At 36.8% G+C, this 19,443-nt stretch overlaps 1 protein-coding gene across 1 annotated transcript in view; it reads left to right on the forward strand.

Annotated features, from left to right (window-relative positions):
• The first annotated feature begins 17,586 nt into the window (after positions 1–17,586).
• Positions 17,587–19,443, forward strand: part of LOC128555753 (cysteine-rich protein 2-binding protein-like) — a 28,347-nt gene continuing 26,490 nt past the window's right edge. Inside the window, exon 1 of the mRNA XM_053539109.1 lies at positions 17,587–17,624. The gene's annotated coding sequence lies outside the window, so the exon portion shown is untranslated. The remainder of the gene's footprint in view (positions 17,625–19,443) is intronic.

Below are 19,443 nucleotides of genomic sequence, written 5' to 3' on the forward strand. Positions count from 1 at the left end.
TATTATTATTATTATTATTATTATATAATCTTGCACACCAGACTGGGATTTCCAGTGAATTTACCTATGCCGACAAAAGCCATCTAGCACCCCTCATGCCAGATGACTCTTCTGCTATTAATGGCAACTTCAAATCATCACAACGATATCATGTTGACGTCACGTCGATGTGACATTTAGCGTCATGTATGAATCTAGAAAATTTGATCAAATATCGTACTTGATAGCATGTTTAAAAGTAACATTTCACAAGCGTCTTGATCAATTTACAACACATATAAACAGACCTATCATATGGCGCCATGAATGCGTGAAGAAACAGTTCTATCATATTTGTTCTAAACTTTTACAATATAAGACATAATATAATCGAAATAATTTATATAAAACCTGCGTTTGAACTCTATTAATACACTCGGGCGGTTATACGTAGTTCGAAATAATTACTGTATTACGCCCGACGCATAACCGCCTATCGTGTATAAATGTTGTTAAAACACGGTTTTGCTATAAAATAAGATATCATTTATGTAAAGTTCGACCAAAATCACATACTTTGACAGTTGCTCTTAATAGTATATTTCTCGATTTTAAAAAAAAGTTTATTACACGAAAACCCGTAACGTTACGCTACAAATGATAAATCGGAACCGGAACTTTGAAACGTCATGGCGTCATTTCTGTTTACTGACGTTAATTTCCCGGTCTTAATTTAATTACGCTACTCTAAGAAGGAGTGCTACAAACATATTTGTTTTGCTTTGTTTATTCTGTATTTCTTATAATTCGGTATGAAAGAAAATTACCGACCGCAGGTTGTAGATGCAGAGCCTCTCTTTACCGCCCGGAATAGTTACCCTCAAACCAGATTTTCTTAATATCCTCATGTACAATCAGTACAGACTTTTACGCTTTATAAACACGAATAAATTTAGGATCTCTGTATCAATAACAAAAAAAAATTTAAACTGAAGTTCAACAGATAATTATGAGCCGCGCCATGAGAAAACAAACATAGTGCGTTTGCGACCAGCATGGATCCAGACCAGCATGCGCATTCGCGCAGTCTGGTCAGGATCCATGCTGTTCGCTAAAAGTTTCGCTAATTCCAATAGGCTTTGAAAGCGAACAGCATGGATCTAGACTAGACTGCGCAGGTGCTTAGGCTGGTCTGGATCAATGCGCACTATGTTGGTTTTCTCATGACATGGCTCATTCTATTTTCAACTGGTTAAATTGCGGGTAATCGTACAGATCGACCGACTATATAGTTCGTTACTATTTTACGATATAATTGTATACACTTATTGAATGGATTATCGGTGAATAGACAAAATATCGTAGCGTAATAGGAGATATACTTTAGTCAGATTGCAGTTCATTAATATGACACCCGAGGACGGACCGATTTCTAATGTTGGTAAAACTTGTGGTCCAACCCTTTTGTGTTATCACACTATCGCAGTTACCGAATGTATTTTAGTGTATTGTGGTATTATATGTCTTGATGTATTGTTGGTTTTCTGTTGTATATATATTTGAATGTATCTGTATATTCATGTTTTGATGTACATTGTGTAATAATTGCAATAAGATATGATTAAACTAATAGACAAAATAAATATACGGCATAACAGAAATCGCCAAAAACATATATGTCAATGTTTACAGTACTTTTATATAAAAAAGACTTCCTGCTTTATCTGAGCAAGGCCAAACTGGTATCTCGTTAATAAACGGATAAGCATGAGTGAGTGCAAAATTTGAGGCCCAGTAAGGCAGTTTAGGTGTGCCTGTACAATGGATGTATTTGTTCATAGTCACTGTTATACAGTGAGATTTTATAGTCCATCTGAGTAAAATTTGATCGCAAAAATTTCGACGTAGTGGATAGACAAAAATATCATCGAAGTTACAAATACACATAAGCATGTAAGTCACTTTATAGGTGAAACTGTGTTAAAAGTTGTATCATCTGGCAATTTTTATTAACAGATTTATTTCATACCTGTTAACAAATTGAGGAACATGGGACTAATTTGATACTTGTTTAAGTATAACATATGTAATTCACTAGAGGAAAACTATATTTTTTTTTACAATTCAATACCACATATCTTTACGGTCCTAATGTTAGAGTTGACTGTTAGACTGTTAAAGGATACAAAACTGGCGCTAAATAAAACATCCTGCGCTATGTGGTACAAAACTGAGGCTCCCTAAAGATTATGAAATTATACAACATTTTAGTCCCTGAAAGCGCCGAATGACAAACAATTTATATATCAGGGAATGGACACTTTATAGATATTTTGACATTTTCTAAATTATTATCTTATTTAATCACCACTTCTCAAACGAAAGTTAAAAATGTTTGTATGTGTCATTTTAATTAATTTAACATATGCAAGATTTCACATGTATGTCTCTGGACATTTTGTGGGAGGTCATTTATGTATGCAAGAAAGAGCAGATCCCAAGCACGGACCACAGTTGAACTCAAAAAAGACAGGTATGGGTGTTTAGGATTGCGAATTGAAGCCGGGTGTCGAGGAAGCTCTTAATCCATTTCAGGGTTTCGCCAAGTATACCGTAGTTGTGCATTTTAAACACGGAACTTTCTCATGGCTCACTTTGTAAAATGTCTAACTAAATATTGTTGGTACTAAATGCTTAAGTTCGTAAAGTGTTTTGCTATTGATGAGGACACTAACTGCTCCAGGGTTTGGCAAAGTACGCATGTAAGGGATATGGGACTATGGTTGGCTGAGTCTGATCTGTCGCCTTACTTGTAGATCGGGGGTTACATTTGCATTTTTCTACTGGGCAGGTACAACACCCCTCATCAATGGATTTCTGAAATAAAAGCTTTTTTGAAAATGTTTTGAAAATAATGGGCTTGATCTTGTTTGGCCCGCATGCATTATGAAGGTTAAAATTTTATACGAGCTTGTCCATGTCATTGACATTTAAATGGATATTTGTCATTCGTGGGTAGTTTTGACCGTCTTCAGATGGTGAGTTATAATTTTAATCAGATATGTCTTGGAGTTTTATCTTGCAATAGGATTTACGTTTGAGTTTTTTACGTGAATATCAAACTATTGCTTCATATCTGTTCCTGACGTACATGGTAAAGTATCACAACCTACCTTCTCAGAAAATACTTTTACATTGCGTCATGTTTTCAATGTTTATAATTTTGTGTCTGTTCCGAGTTAACGTCTTTTTCAACAGTTTTTCAGTCATATGAACGATGGTGTCTTCTTGAAGCAGTGAGCACAATGTCCAACTTTATAGTGCTGCCTCACTGGAATATCGCGCTGCAGACACGTGACATGAAGTATAGCTGTATATTACTGGTATTATAAGGATGATTTTCATGAACTTTTTGTGGGTGAAAAAAGTAGGTCACTAGGTTGTGGTTGATCTTTAAATTACCCGTATTAAAGGCCTAGATTCACTACCATATAAGTGCACCCCCTCCCCCCAATCCAATATACAACTCCCATCTTATCTGCTGTTTATCAGTGATTATGTAACATGAACTGAAAAGAGGGCAATTAGCACAGCAGGGACCCCAACTAGACCATGAAGATGTGTGCAGTGGAGTTGAAAGAAATTAATTTTTCTTCCGTCCGTGAATGTGGAATGATAATCAACATTATTTGAATATAAAATTATTGTGTTCCATCTATACTCAATTTTCATTTTCAGTATGTTGCCAAAAGAGACTTTTTTCATGCTTTGCTTTGTAACTTTGAAATACACATTCTGTTTTCAATTTTAGACAAATGTTATTTACAGTGTTCTGCAAGCTTTAGATGAGTAAATGTCACATTTTTCTGAAATATCACAATTCTTTAGACAGAATTTGAAAAAAATAAAAACTTGCATATTTCTTTAAGTAAGTTTTTCATTATTGCATTATTGTGGAAATAAGTTTCTGATTATTTTATTGCTGTGTTTGATCAACAAATACTTTTTCTTTACATAAAAATGGAAAAAAAAACTAGTATAACTTTATAAGTTATCAATTATTCATTAATTTAAAACAAATAACATTGTTTCCTCTTCTCACTAATTAATACACTTGTAAGGTAGACTGACTCTCCAATAAAAAATTATCCTTGTTTATTGGAACCATACGGTGATGGTCATTAGCCCCCAACTGTGCTGGTGAAGACAGTAATCTCTTGGCTCACTGCCAAAATCTAGGCCTTTAAAGCGACCAACTGATTGCCGAGCATGTGAAAAGTGCCCTGTAAGATTTCTTTATGCAAACTTTAAATTAGACCAGTGATTGTACTGTAATTTCAACAAGAAAACCCACACATTTTGGGGGCTAATGACCATCAACCGCCTCGATAGCCTAGTGGTAGAGCGTTCGCTTCGAGTGCGGGAGGTCGTGGGTTCGATCCCCGGCCGCGTCATACCAAAGACGTGAAAAATGGTACCAGTGGTTCCCTTGCTTGGCGCTCAGCATTAAAAGGACAGAAACTGGCCTCTTCTCTCATACCCTCGTGTCGATGGAGTCCATCAGGAATGAAGTGTCGAGAGTGATTAATAAAAATTGTAGAACTTCCTTCACAATCGACCTAAAATAAATTATGTATAAACTAAACCCACAAATTTTAATTAATTTCGACAGCATTAATAAGTTTAGAATGTCCGTTCACGATTCTAATTACATACTGGCTTTCAATGCATTTCTTAATGATATGTAGCATAATTATCTGAGGAACTATCTCCGGTTTACCTTATATGACCTAAAACAGACATGATCTTGGTTTTATTGTTTTATTGTTTTATTAGCTAGAGATCTACGTATTACTATACTCAGCGTCACTGAAAAGTTACCACAATAATGACTCTTATATTTTAAAAATCGCATTGGACTGTGTTAAAAGCATAACACGACTACATTTTTGACGCAACTGAGGCGTCACTGGTGTAAAGATTTGTCAAATTCGATTAACCCCATTTGAGACATGGGCTGCACGTGCAAAATGATTTTTTCCAGCAATGTCGACATGTACGAAAATTCTATTGCAAATCATTCATCGTACTTGAAAGTTAGTCGACAGACTAAAAAGAATACGTTAAACAAAAAAACAGAATATCTTTGCACTGAATGCCACGTTTAAGGTATGATCAACCCCAATCAGGCCATTTGAATGGTTGACGCGGAACTTTTATGTCGTGAAATTGCACGTCGTATGTGCTGTTCTCACCTGACAGTCATGAAATGGATTAGGAGACATGATCAGACAGGGTCTATGAGTAATAGACCGCGCACAGGCCATGAAAAAGTGACGTCGATATTGTATAAAAAAAAGTAAAGAGGTATATATTAAGTGGTAACTTTTCAATGACGCCCAGTATATATAAGAAAATATAGTCAATTGTATCGACGTGTTGGGACCGGACTCCTGTATTTTTGGAAAAAGACCCTTTAAAATTTAGACCCAAGGGTACTGGGACTCATGGATTTTCAGGTCTAGTGGAACCCCTGATTATAACCATTCGTAAAAGACAAAAAACCAAAAACCTGTTATATATTGAAATTAATGTCCTAATATAAATAATAGTAATCTCACAATAAGCGGCACTTGTGCTATCATATGGTAGTAATGTGTGCTTTAAATTGACACTAGATCTATTAATTTTCATCTTTGGGATCGCCTCTTGAATTAAAAAGCACCAAAACCTAACCCCACCCTTTTTTTAATCAAGTAAGGTTTTGGCTTTTTTCCACTTATTTCTAATATTTGTACGTTTTGGTATATTTATACCTTATTTTCATATAGATACAAAGTCCTGCTAAGCAAAGTGTTTTTCATAAAGTAAGGAGAAAACTTACAATTATGTGGGCAAGGGACAGTAGATTTTGAGAATTCAAGAAATCTGCGCTGATACCAGTGCGAAAAGAAAATCATGAAAAATCCAATTTTGATAAATTCAAGACAAGTTTGAGCGAATATATTGCATAGATTTAACACTTCAGTATGTGATATTTTCAGCCTGCCGATTCCGTTGCTTCTGTGGTAAAAACGAGTAAAACGCAGGTTTCAGGACGCTAAATTTTGAGGCAAAAATGGCCCAAAATGCCCACCTTGCCAGACCTGTACCGTATGACTGACCTAAAACACATGACTGTATACTTTTAAAGCATGTGGCCAGACGAATATAATGGTGGGAGAAAAGTATCTCATAACCGTTTACTTTTTCCGCACTTTTGAGTTGAATCTTAATGGATGGATGACCGTTTCCATTTCGTCTGAATTCCGTTACCTCAGGTAAGACTTTAGACCCGGCCGTCTACACGGAGCTAGGAAAATCGATTCAAGTACATGTACTTTACACAATAACTACTCGTACGCAGGAATCCTCAGTTCTATAAACATCGTAAATAACCAGTTGAATATAAATGCCTTTAAAGTGCATCAGTCTTTTTTATTTAAAAAACGTACCCGGGGCCAAATGCGAAACTGGCCCCTGCCACATATTTAAAAAGAGGCACCACAAAATAACTGTATTCTTTTGTGTTTCCATGATGGTAATTATACATGCTTTGCTTGAAGAAAATGAGAACAAACAAGTATCTAGTTACAGATTGACAGTGACATATATTAGGCCAAGACAATGTGTGTAATGTCTTAACATTTTATTGAATAATTGTACATAGTATGTACAGAAATAAGTGTATTTAGTGAAATTTCAATTACAGTTTTTTTCTACAGAGTAAGTTAGTTATTCGTCTATGTTTTTGAAACTATGCTGAAAAGAGATTGACTGAATAAGTTTGCAGATGAAGTTTTCAAAACACATTTATTCAGGAATGGCCTAATTCGTACGCCTGAAAACTTGTATTATAGCTGTATATTACCTGTATTTCAAGAATGATGTTCATGAAGTTTTTGTGAGTGAAAAAAGTAGGTCACTATGTCGTGGTGGGTCTTTAAAAATACTGTATATAAATCTCCCTCAAAAACATAGTGACTTATTTAGATGTAGTGACCTCGTATAATTAGAAATGATAAAACCAATACGATACTATATTTAGAAACCGTAAAGTACAAAATTAGAAACGGGAACGATGTGACTCATTGCAGAGTTGAAGCGGTCTTCTGCGCATGCCCGAAAGTGATTATCAATTGTAGCGCACGGCAAAAATATGCACATTTTTTGCATGTCCGCGCGCATTTAGTGTACAATATGCATAAAATACTGACTAAAGGTTATGGTTAGTATCACCATGGTTACAAAATGTATACATTTAAGATATTTTCGTTCAAATTTAGTTAATCCGGTATGTACCGAAGTCTGTAATTAATACCGGCGCTCCAAGTCTGCATTGAGTCACAGTCAAACGGGAAACCGTATTCAATTTTTAAACGACTATACTGGCATACTACCCTCTAATCTTTTGATAGATTGAAAACAAATTTAAAAAACAAAAGGGTTAATTCTACATTTAAAAAAATACGGATTTGTTGATTGGTAACACATTTTGCGGAGAGGATAAAAAAAATAGGACAGACAGGGGAAGTAAATCCACTCATCTTCTCGCACATAACATAGGACGGGTTTACGGTTATTCTCTTTATTTTTAACTAAATAATATTTTGAACCAGTCAGGTATAAGCTTACGTGTAAATCCCCGTGTAAAGTGGAAAGCAAAAGTGCATTTTCATATGATAGAAACGGTAAAACTTTTACTAAAAAATATACATACACGACTGAAATAAACGATTGTGACAATTATCTCCTAAGTCTTCCTATTAGTAACCAAAGGAACAGACATGTGTGAAATGGATCAATAACTTGAGAACCACTTGACCTACAATGTTGAAACTTAATAGGATGATTGGACATGCAGAGTAGATGACCCCTATTTATTTTGAGGTCACTTGATCAAAGGTCACGGTCACAGGAGCCTGAACAGTGACTTGAGTACCACTAGGCCAAGAGTGTTGAAATTTAGTGGGATGACTGGACATGCCAAGTAGATGATCCCTATTGCAGCCAACCATCAGTGTCTCTTTGACTTTCGCTCCTGACCCCTATTGACTTCTTGCCTGTAGGACTTTGCATTGGGGGAGACATGCGCTTTTTTACAAAAGCATTTTCTAGTTATCACCTGAGAAAAGAAAGTATTGTGCCACCAGGAAAGAGCTATTAGCTGTCATTCGATTTACAAGACAATTCCGTCACTATTTATTAGGAAATCTTGTAATTATTCGAACTGATCACAGTACTCTCTCGTGGTTGTTCAACTTTAAGCAGTCTAAAGGTCAACTTGCTAGGTGGATTGAGGAATTAAGCCAATATAACCTTACAATCCAGCGTCGTAAAGGTCACAAACATAGCAATGCTGACGCTCTGTCCAGAATCCCAGATTTGGATAATTGCGACAATTATAGATTAGGTTACAATCCAGAAAATTTACCTTGTGGTGGTTGCCCGAAATGCAAAAGAGCCCATGATAACTGGAATAAGTTTGTTACGAAAGTAGATGACATCATTCCATTAGCAACATGGAAGAGTTTTGCTTCCAAAGACAATAGGTCTGTTTGTTCATGTGCCCTACAGTGGTATGAGAACAAGGATTCCATTTCAAATGGAACTGTGTCCGGGATCAATTCCAATCAAGTGGGAATAGATCCCGAAACTATTTTGTCGGATTCCATGCTGTATGGAACACAATCGTAGACTGAATTTCAGCTAACAATTCCAATCAAATTGGAATTGATCCTGAAACCATACTGTCAGATTCCATGCTTTATGGAACAGAATCAGCAGAACCGAATTTTGAGGTTCCAAATCCGGATGATCTGTTGCATTCACATTTTGAAGTGTTTGCAGGTTCAGATCCGGTTGTGAGCATTCAACAATCTGGGGTATCCTCAAGTGACAGGGACATCCAAAGTAGCATCAAATCTATTTGGGGCATGTTGTTGAATATATTAAAGAGGCACAAGCTAAAGACAATGACCTCAATATTCTTCTGGCTTGGCTCAAAACAAATATAGTACCTTCTGAGGGTGAACTTTTTCTGGCAAATTCCATAGTAAAGAAAATTAAAGAAACCCCCTACCGTCTTCTGGAAACGGCCAAGTCGAAAGATTCAATCGTACTTTGATGGATGTCATACGCTGCTACATTGGTAAGAATCAAAACCAGTGGGATAAATATCTAACTCAAATAGCAAGTGCCATGAGAGCCTGTGTAAATCGCAGTACGGGTTTCACTCCAAACAAATTAATGTTAGGAAGAGAGGTTAACCATCCTGCAGATCTCATGTATTCCATTGATTCCCAAAAGTCCAGTGAAAGTCCAGACATTTATGTTCAAGACCTTGAACAATCCATTAAAGTAGCTCACAATGTGGCCCGTAAGACCCTCAAAACCACACAAAGTAGAATGAAGAGGGACTTTGATTTACGGGTAAATGTGAAATCCTATAAACCCGGGGATGACCATTTCGGCCTGGGTGGTTCCAATACTCCCGCTTCATAGCCTTGGTTATTGTATAATCACCCCTTGGATATGGTGCCTGCTTTTTAATTTTGTCTTTTGACAGTTCCTGTGATACGCAGGCTCTTAAACCTCAGATCCTTTTCCTAAATTCCAGTTTGTTTAGTTCTGCCCATTGTTTTCTCGCTTGGGGCAAACCCATTATTTTATCTGGGGACCAAACGCCGCTCTTCATGGAATTACACGCCTCAACACGTGTATCGTTGAAGGTTCCATGTTCACCGCCGTTTGAATACTTCTGCGGATGTCTCTAAATTGCTTTTTGTACTATTAGCATGTGTAAATGTTGAGTTCTGCTCAACCCGATGCTAGAGGGCGTGGACGGTAGCATGCATTTCCACTGCCGTCCATGAACAGGCTCAATCAAACCGAGCCTGCAACATTTTCGTTTTTGTTGTGTTGGGCGACCTGTGAAGTTCCACTTTTCTCTATTTTATATTTTGGATACTGCTTCCATAAAAGGAAATGTAAGAAGCTGTCCCCACCTTGGAAAGGTCTAGGAATCATTGTAAATAAACTGACCCGTATCTCTATAGGATTAAACTCACGACTTCCATGTTTGTAACGAACCATGACAGGCTGGTTCCCTGTAAGGCAATGCTGTTACCAAACTGACTCAGGAAATACAAAGACAATTTCCAATTGCTTAGAGAAAGTTTACCAGTAGCTAATCAGGGCAAACAAGATGTCCCATATTGCTTGTGTAGGGGACCTTATGCAGGGGAATTCATGATAAAATGTGATGAGTGTGAAGAATGGTATCATGGGTCCTGTGTGAATGTCTCTTCACAGGATGCAATGGATATTGACAAGTATACTTGCCCGGTATGTAAATCCTAGGAAATAGGTTAGAAAAACAGTAACAGTATTTCAGGTATGGCCGCTGGGATCGATGAGACAATCAGGTTTGTCGAAGACAACATCAGAAGGAGGGTACTTCTGAGACCCTATCAGTTGATAGACATGCTCCAGAGGATTCCTGGGCTCCCTGGGGATGAATTCAAACGCCTGGTTAAAGAACAGGGGGAGATAGCTTTGGTCCGTAAAAACTTTAAGTAGGTCAAAGAAACCAGACAAAATGATATGCATTTCTTTGACGACAATTGGTTGAGTGAATTTCTCTCAACCAAGTCTGGTAAGGCCTTTCGACGCAAGGTCACACCACCCCATGACTACCAAGGCCAGGGTAGTCAAGCGTCGAAAGACTTCCGTCTGGAATATAGATCTGGCTCCCCCAAGTCATTATATTCCAATAGTCCAATTACATTGGACTCTGATTCATCTGTTCCAGTGAATCCAACCAATTTGGAAACTGAGAACAAACAGGTGTTAGCTGGTCCAATTTCATTGAACGCCAACACGCCCTCTATTTCTGGTAGTCCAATTATATTGGACACTGATGCCAGTACCAAAGAAGATCCAATGATGTTGGATGCTAAGATAGGGAAAGGGAAAGATCCTTATGATTTGGGGAGGATCCCAATATTGAGTTGGGAACCCCTGGTGAAGAATCTGCCCATCAGTCTATGGTGATTGATGTCTCTGTCTCAGACCCTAGTACAGACTCGTGCAAGAAAGGGAATAAGTTAACCTCGGAGGATACCCAGGCTAACAAGCGGAAACGAGTTTCTGAACAGGTTAACGTCCCAGTCACGGTGGGTTCTTCCCCTGGAGTGGGCTCTCCGAGCCAACAAGGAAAGAGTAAAACCCAGTTTACTGTGACTCTGGGTAGTTTAGGTTCTCATGTTAAGGGAGTTAAGACCCCTGCGGTCCATGATACTCCAGCATCTACTTTGGAGTTATGGGCCTGGAATTATTACCTAAGGTTCTTGGTCACAAGCAGTCTGTGCCCTCCCCCCCCACACCCCATAACCCGGTTGATCTTGTTGGAATGGTGGCTGTTTATTGTGACCCGAAGGTCTACCCAAGACATTTAACCACTGACAACAGGGTTAGAGTTGCAGTGGGATACCACCTGAGGCATGCGAAGTCGTTTTGCGAGGATCACTTTAATGATCTTCAGAGATTACTCGGTTTCCTAATGGCAGTGGGTCTGGGTGAAGTTGGATTGGACTGGACTGAGCCTGAAAGCTCCTGGGACAAACAAGAGGAGGTATTCAGGCGCCTTCTCCAATATGCTTGTTAGGGTAGAGTATTAGTTCTACTTTTAAGAAGGAAAAATAGCCATGACATAAAGGACTGGAGATGGTCAAAGAATTTTGTGCTGTAAGACAGCCTATTCATCTCTATTGTTTCGGAGGAAACAGCCAGGTAGTATCAGCATGGTCCAGTGCCTTTCTTCCCGATTGCTACTTCGGGTTTACGGCTACTGTGTCAAGTTTCGGGTCCGAGCAGCTGTCGGCTTTGCAGTCCATTTCTTTGGCTCGTTTGCTTCTTGAAACGGACTCCCCTTATATGCCCTAAAAGGTTAACCGGGATAAATCTCCCTTGTTTAACACTCCGGCATAAATTGGGGATGTGGCTGGGATAGTAGCCTCAAAGAGGGCCATTGCCGTTGACCGACTGCTTAGGGCCAGTGTGGACAATGGTATCGGTTTACCTAAATAATTCAGTTCACTTACATTTTTTGTTAGCTTTAACTAAAGCTGTAGGTTAAAATCATTATTATGGACTGATTATGTTATTCCATATTTACTTGGAATTCATGCTTAAGTGCTTTAACTAGTTTCCAACACCTGTGGGAATCTGATTAAAGGTACTCCATTATAGTCTATGTATAAAACAATTACACAATAGGGTTTATATTTCATTTAATTTTGGAATTTTTGTGTATGATCATTTAATAAATTCCAACACATGTGGGAATAATTAATGAGATATGAATAAACTTATTCATTTTATACTTGTAAAGGGATAAACTTGTTCCTGTATTGTACTGGTTAGGAATACCTAGATTTTGAGCTATACTTTTTAGTTAGTTTTCCATGTAGATATGGAAATTGTCCAGTTTATAAGTCTCAAAATAAATTTTCTCCCGAGAGGGGTTATTTCTAAAGTTGGGGAGAGTGTTGTGTTTGTCAACTGCCGGGAACCATGATGACGAAATTGGGTCCAACTTCCGATTTACGTTTTCTGACTTCCGGATTGCTCTCTCTTCAGCTCGGCTTTGCACAGTTCAGACGTGTTTCTGACATCGAAGTTCATCACCTATTTTCAGGTATGAATTGGTGTTTTTTGGTGGTTTTTTTTGGTTTTTTTGTTTTTTTTTTTTTTTTTTTTTTGTTGTTTTTTATCTTAGTTTGTGAAGCAAACCATCCAGATGATTTAACTTTGTTCATTTAGTGATTCATAGTTTTTATCCAGATTTTGGCATGTTTTTTTACCTGTTTCAAATAATCTTTTGCCGTCTTCAACTCCCTTTTATATTTTTCAATTTCAGTAGATGCGAAATCACAGGCTTTCTCGGTTTCACATACACGAGTGTCCAAACTTTTCATTTTTTGTTTCTAAATCCGACTATTTGTAGTTCATGGAATTAACTTTTCTATCTTATCAATCGTTTGGAGCTTTTGTTTAATTTGTTTTATTTCCTCTAAAAGTTCATTTGCCCATGAAGATGGAGGAGCCTGAAAACCGAATAAGCCACTGTTGAACTGCGTGGGTGGGGGTGAAGTACTTGGTGTCTGAATGAACCCAGGTTGTGACATGTGGTATGGGCCTTGCTGATACATAGTTTGATAATAATGATTTAAATCATTTGTATTACTCACTGTGTATTGTGTATCACTATTATAATCCGGTTTGTGTTTTTTTTTTAATTGTCAATTTATATTCTCACAGTTCTCACAAATACCCGTGCGTAATGGCGCGATATTATTGTTCAATGGTGAGCTAGCTTAGCGCTTTTTCCTCCGTTTTTTCTTAGTCCCAGATTGCGAATTTTACTGATTTTCCTTTTCCGACATAAGTGCGATAGATCATAATCCGATATAATTCCTTATTAGAGCATTCTGCCCATTCATTACACATATTTTCCATTTATTTTTGTTAGCATGTAAAAGCCATGTTTTCACTGTATTACTGACCTTGACCTTTCCATAGGTATATAAGTATATACCTTTAATTCCCTATTACTGTATTAATTGTATATGTATATATATTTATATTAATTGTATTAAAGTCTCATTCTTGCATATAAATTAATTTTAAACAACAACCGAAACTGCAAGACCATTGTAAGACAGATTTATAAGATACTATCAATTACAAAGTCTATCTATTCTGAAGCTGAATTATAATGAAATCAATAATCCTATTTCGGAGTCTGACTTTATGAGTTAAAATTAAAGATTTTTATGACGCTGGTGCTAAAAGACACAGAATGCATTTATTGACTGAATATAAGTGATGCCACTTCCTAGCCTGACTATTTGAAGAATAATCGGAGACATTCTACTAACCGGGCATGGGCAGCAGCACCTGCATAGGCATCATACACCTTGTTTTAAAGTTTTGCATGCTAGCTCATATCGCAATAACAATTGATTTTGTTGGATTGAGAATTTACACAGCAAACCCCAGGCACTCTTGGATTATGGCCCTTGAATTACTTGAAAAGATATGAATTAAGCCTTGTCCGCTCGCTTAAGACGAACGGTTTTATCTGATCTTCACCAAACTTGCTGACGATGTTTGTGGGCCTAATATTTCGGCCAAGTTCAGTAACCACCCAAATCGCCTCAGACAATCTTGAATTATGACCCTTGAATTAAGTCAAGTTCGATGTCGGGCATAAGTTTTGTGACAGTTTGGCACTCTTGTTATCATTTCCTATTATATCATGTTGTTTTCTTTTTTATTTAACTGAAACTTTTTAATTGACTTTAAATGTATCTGTCCGGGACAAAAAGACAGTAACAATTTTTGCTAGGTTATGTCTAGAGCAAATAATTTGACTTATATAAAATAGATCCATCCAATCTATTTTAATGACATAAAAGTTAATGACAATCTATATAAACTTATTATGTTTAATATTGCTATTTATTTTTAGTTTTCATATTCTTTAACTCTAAAAAACTTGAATTATGACGCGTATATAATTATACATGTATATATGAAACTGATTAAAAAAACATGTCTTACTCAGCATTTATTTAGTCAGGAAGGACACACTAGGTGGTAAATAAGATAATGAGCCTAGCCTAATAGGGGGTATCTCTTATATAATTACACTAGCCTGTAATCAGAGTCTGCAGAAATAGTCTGCAGTTAAGGAAATTAACATTATTTGCCCTATATAATCTTATCTGCTTGCAGACTGCAGGCTGCAAAAAAGTCTGCAGTTTAGGAAAAAATTGCAGACTGCAATCTGATAAAATGTCTGCAAAATATGGAGACCCTGCTATCAGAGGTGACACTTTATACACTAAAGCTTTGATCTGGGAGGCGCTTGTCAGGGGCAGGCTGATAAAAGATGAGAAGGCTCAGTAGGTTCAATATTATAAAGAACTGCAATTTCTAAAATTAAAAACATGGATATAGATTAGAAAGTTACAGCCTCTCAGTGAATAGAATCAAGCTGGGGCTGGACTGTATATGTAATCAAATTTGTAACATGTACGTGATGTCTGCCGTGCACTTTCAGAATCTCCTGAAATGTCGCCGATGTTTCAACTATATTTCATGTCTAAAGCGTCTTATTGATATTTCTTTTCTCTTTCTTTAGTAGAAAATATTGTCAATAGTGACTGATGCATTTTCGGAGGTTTTCTGCACTGTAGATTGGTAAATCGTCGCGCAGATAACCCAAAGGACAAAACTTTGTTATATCTGTATCTGTATCTGTATCCGTTACGATGTAGGGCCTGTTACGGCATGGACACCGGTGCAGGGGTTGGGGGTGCCCTTAATCGAAATCAAGGGCTGCCTTAAAGCCCTCAACTGTCTCTGCGCGAACAACACTACTGTCCAGGTGGTTCCAATCCACTACAGTCTTTACGAAGTAAGAATTTCTTAGTTGAGCGGTTCTACAGTTGTTTTTTACTTTAAAGCCTCTGACATGATACACTGCATGATTTTCAATTAGGTTAGATGACACATAGTCCTTAAATTCCCTAGGTTTAATTTGCTTCTTTACACGAACAGGTTGGAGGAAATCCGATGCTGGAACGGCAGGGACCGAACCCTCGGCCACTTTAAACAGGAAAATCAATCTGCTTGCTGTGCGGCGATCCTGAAGTGTTGGTAATTCCAGGGATTCTAACATATTAGTAACACATCCGTCCTCTCTAGATCTATAATCTCCACAAATGAAACGATCTGCTTGACGCTGAATTTTTTCTAGTTTTAGAACATCACGTTTTAAGTAAGGATCCCAAATGATCACACCATAATCCAAACACGACCTAACCAGTGCTAGATATGCTGTCTTTCTACACTGCATCTGACAGTTTTTCAGATTCCGTCTAAGTAGAGCCAAAGTAGAATTTGCTTTCTTAGTTATTTTGTTGATATGAGTTGACCAAGTTAGGTCCTCCGATAATGTTAAACCAAGGTTTAACGCTATATGCGCTGCTAGGAATATACATAGAGCTCCGAATTCGGCTATCCCTATCGGGTCTCAAACAGTACATGCAATCAACTGTTTAGAAGGAGTAGAGACCATGCGCTGCGAGCTTGGTAAATCCCGCAGATTGGTTATTTGTGCAGTTACGTTAAGGTATTGGACCCTTAATAGAGTATCTCCTTTTTGAAGAGCATTCAATGCCTACCATAAACCTACTTTGACTGCAATTTTCAGGGGAGCGTAGGTTCAAACCCCACTGTGACCAAAATTTTTCTCTCCATGTTTTCCTTTTTTAAAGACTAATTATGGGTGCATTGTACAAAAGTGGAAAATTTTCATTTTTTATAAGCGATTTTTGCTGTTCAATGTGAATTTACCTCTGAATCAGGAGGGGTAGAGTTAGACATCTTTAAAAATACTGAGTTACGTGCGGTAAAAGTTCTCTATTTTGCCTTCATTCTTTAGATTACGTTTTGTGGAAAAAATGCAGGTAGGTTTTACTATTGTCCCAATGTTATTTTTAAATGAAGTGAGCAAAATTCAAAACAGACCCACAGGATTCGACCTTAATTTTTCAATGTTGGAGTTAGAATTCTGTCTCATTAAATCTATTTACTTGCGGCACCCTAGAAAAAATGATTTTTAAAGTTTTATTTTTTGTTTTATAATTGTTTAATAATAGTTTGATGTTTCTTTTATCAAAATTAATGCTGTAATGAATTCTCTGCAAACGTTTTAGATAGTGGCCATCATATTGAATTTTGTCTTATCTTGAGCGTGTGGAAATACCATAATTATACAAAATTTACAAAAAACGGCATGGTAAATAAGTAGAGAAGAGTGGAAACGTCACAGGTCGCTCAACACGACAAAAACGAAAATGTTGCAGGCTCGGATTGATTGAGCCTGTTCATGGACGGTAGCGGAAATGCATGCTACCGTCCATGTCCTCTAGCCACGGGTTGAGCAGAACTCAACATTTACACATGCTAAAAGTACAAAAAGCAATTTAAGTTGTTTAAAATTTGCAACACAGTGTGAAACATGGTCAACTTTAAGAATATACCAAGCAAATGCCATTTTTTAAACATTACTATTACGGGTCCAATACCTTAATAGGTTTTGTCACCTTGGCAAGTATCTGTATCTGTATCTGTATGTTTTACAGTGTAGGGCCTGTTACAGCTTCGCACACTGGAGGGAGGCGCTTAATCGTGAAGAAGGGCAGACTTGAAGCCCTCTGTTGTCTCTGCGCGGACCACCCTATCGTCCAGGTGGTTCCATTCAATTATAGTTTTCACAAAAAATGAGTTTTTCTATTGCTCAGATTTACAATGCTTAACACTAAAACCTCTGAAGTGAAATCTACAATAAGCTTATCAATTAACATCAAGAATCTATACAATATATTTTAAATATTTAACCTCTTAAGTGGATTACCTTTTTTTTTTTTCACAAATTTAACTTTTAGTCGTGTATGACCGCAGTAAGAAAACCGGTAGCTATACCGTATTTTATACGAGAATTAGACGAACTGTACAGACGCAAAGTGAAAGTAAGATTGGTATTTTTTTAATATTTTAAGACATTTCATTGCCCAGATACTATAGAAATATTGTTCTTAATGCACTTGATTGTGACCTCGAATATATGCAAGTTGTTATAAAGCATAGCCGATATTTTGCAAATGCACATTGGGGTTCCATGCGTGCAGTCCACTCGTTCCCTACTCTAGTCAGCTCGTCCCCATTTTGATCATTCGTCCCCCTTGATTAATAGGAATATATTATCCACCAAACCCTTGTAAATGTCATGAGGTCAGGGAGTTTCCTCCAGTTGTGGTTTACTTCCAAAGATATAACTCCTGAGCTGCGCTGGCGGGGACACTTCCTTGCTGGTCAGCATGTGTAGTCTTTTAAAGAATATTACAACTGGGCAATCTTCTACTTCCTTATTTCCACTTCTCGGACTCGGACGTTTTCTTTGTTTGATTATTTAAGCAGAATATGAATATGTTCTTAAAACATTGGTTAAGCTACAGTGCTTTAGGGTATAGCGGATTTTAGGGTATAGAGGATAGATTGATAAATTTTATATTTAGACTTGAATTATTGTACAAATTTTCATATCATTCTTTTACAGGTATGCAAACAGACATTCTGACATACATTTTAAATATTTGCTTGTTGTGTTATTTTTCATATGTCATCAAACAGTCAGGGGTGTAACTGTTTCAAGTTATCGCATTTTATAACCCATTTGAGTTATTGGTTAAACTTTCATAACTTGTTTCAGTTATCATGAAATATTACAAAGCCCTCCTGTGCCAATTCCTCATTTTGAATGAGACTAATGCAATTATTTCCTGAATCCTTGACCTTTTATCTTTCCAGCTATGCAGTAAAATTTTTTACGCAAGGCTGATAAAGTTTTACGCAAAAGCTTTAAAGCTATAAAACTCTTAATATCTCATTATTATCCCATTATGCTTATCAGGTCATGCTCACACTAAAAGAGAATTTGATTAACCTCAGTTTGCTACTAATTTCACTTTAAAGGTCACTTTGTGAGAACAGCAAAAAGACTTTTTTTGAATAACTTACCTGAGTTAACTATATTTTATAACTAATACAGGTTATAAAATGCTTGAAAAAGTAACTGAAATAGGTTATATAACTTAAAACAGTTACACCCCTGACTGTCAAATGTGAAATAAAGCTATCCCCTATAGACTAAATCAGTGTATATGTAAAAAAAACGTCAGTGAATGAAAGGTAATTGATATAAATTTAAAAAGCTGAATGTTTTTGAAAAGAGAATACATTATTATTCTGATTTATAGTAAAGAAATCTTGGAAAGTTTGTTAAGATGTGGATTTTAAACTAACAATGGAAAAAATGACCAAAGCTATCCTGTACACCCTAAATCAGCGCATATGTAAACAGTGGCATGGAGAGAAAAAACTAATGAATTTCTATTAAAAGCTGAATGTTTTAAGAAGAATAGATGTTTTCTGTCTGATATACTGAAAAAAAACTACTATTTTCATTTCATTGTATTGGAATGCAGGAAAAATTAGTTAGCTATCCGCTATACCCTAAAGCACTGTACAATGTACTTTGAAAAATCAGCTGTGGTTGCTGTTTTCATACTTCACTTTTCAGTTATCTTTTATTTTTGCGCACCATGATATAATGGCCAAATTTGACAGCATCACATTCTGATGTAGATGTCAGCTGCACACAACGACTTTTTACTAGTGTAAACAAAATCTGAATTGTCTGAATGCTTTACATAACAGAGCACGGTCGGCATTCATTCTCCCACATTGAAGGTACATGATATATGCATTGAATGGCACTCTATAAACCTA

This window comes from Mercenaria mercenaria, chromosome 3, assembly GCF_021730395.1.
Source record: "Mercenaria mercenaria strain notata chromosome 3, MADL_Memer_1, whole genome shotgun sequence".
Classification (NCBI taxonomy): domain Eukaryota; kingdom Metazoa; phylum Mollusca; class Bivalvia; order Venerida; family Veneridae; genus Mercenaria; species Mercenaria mercenaria.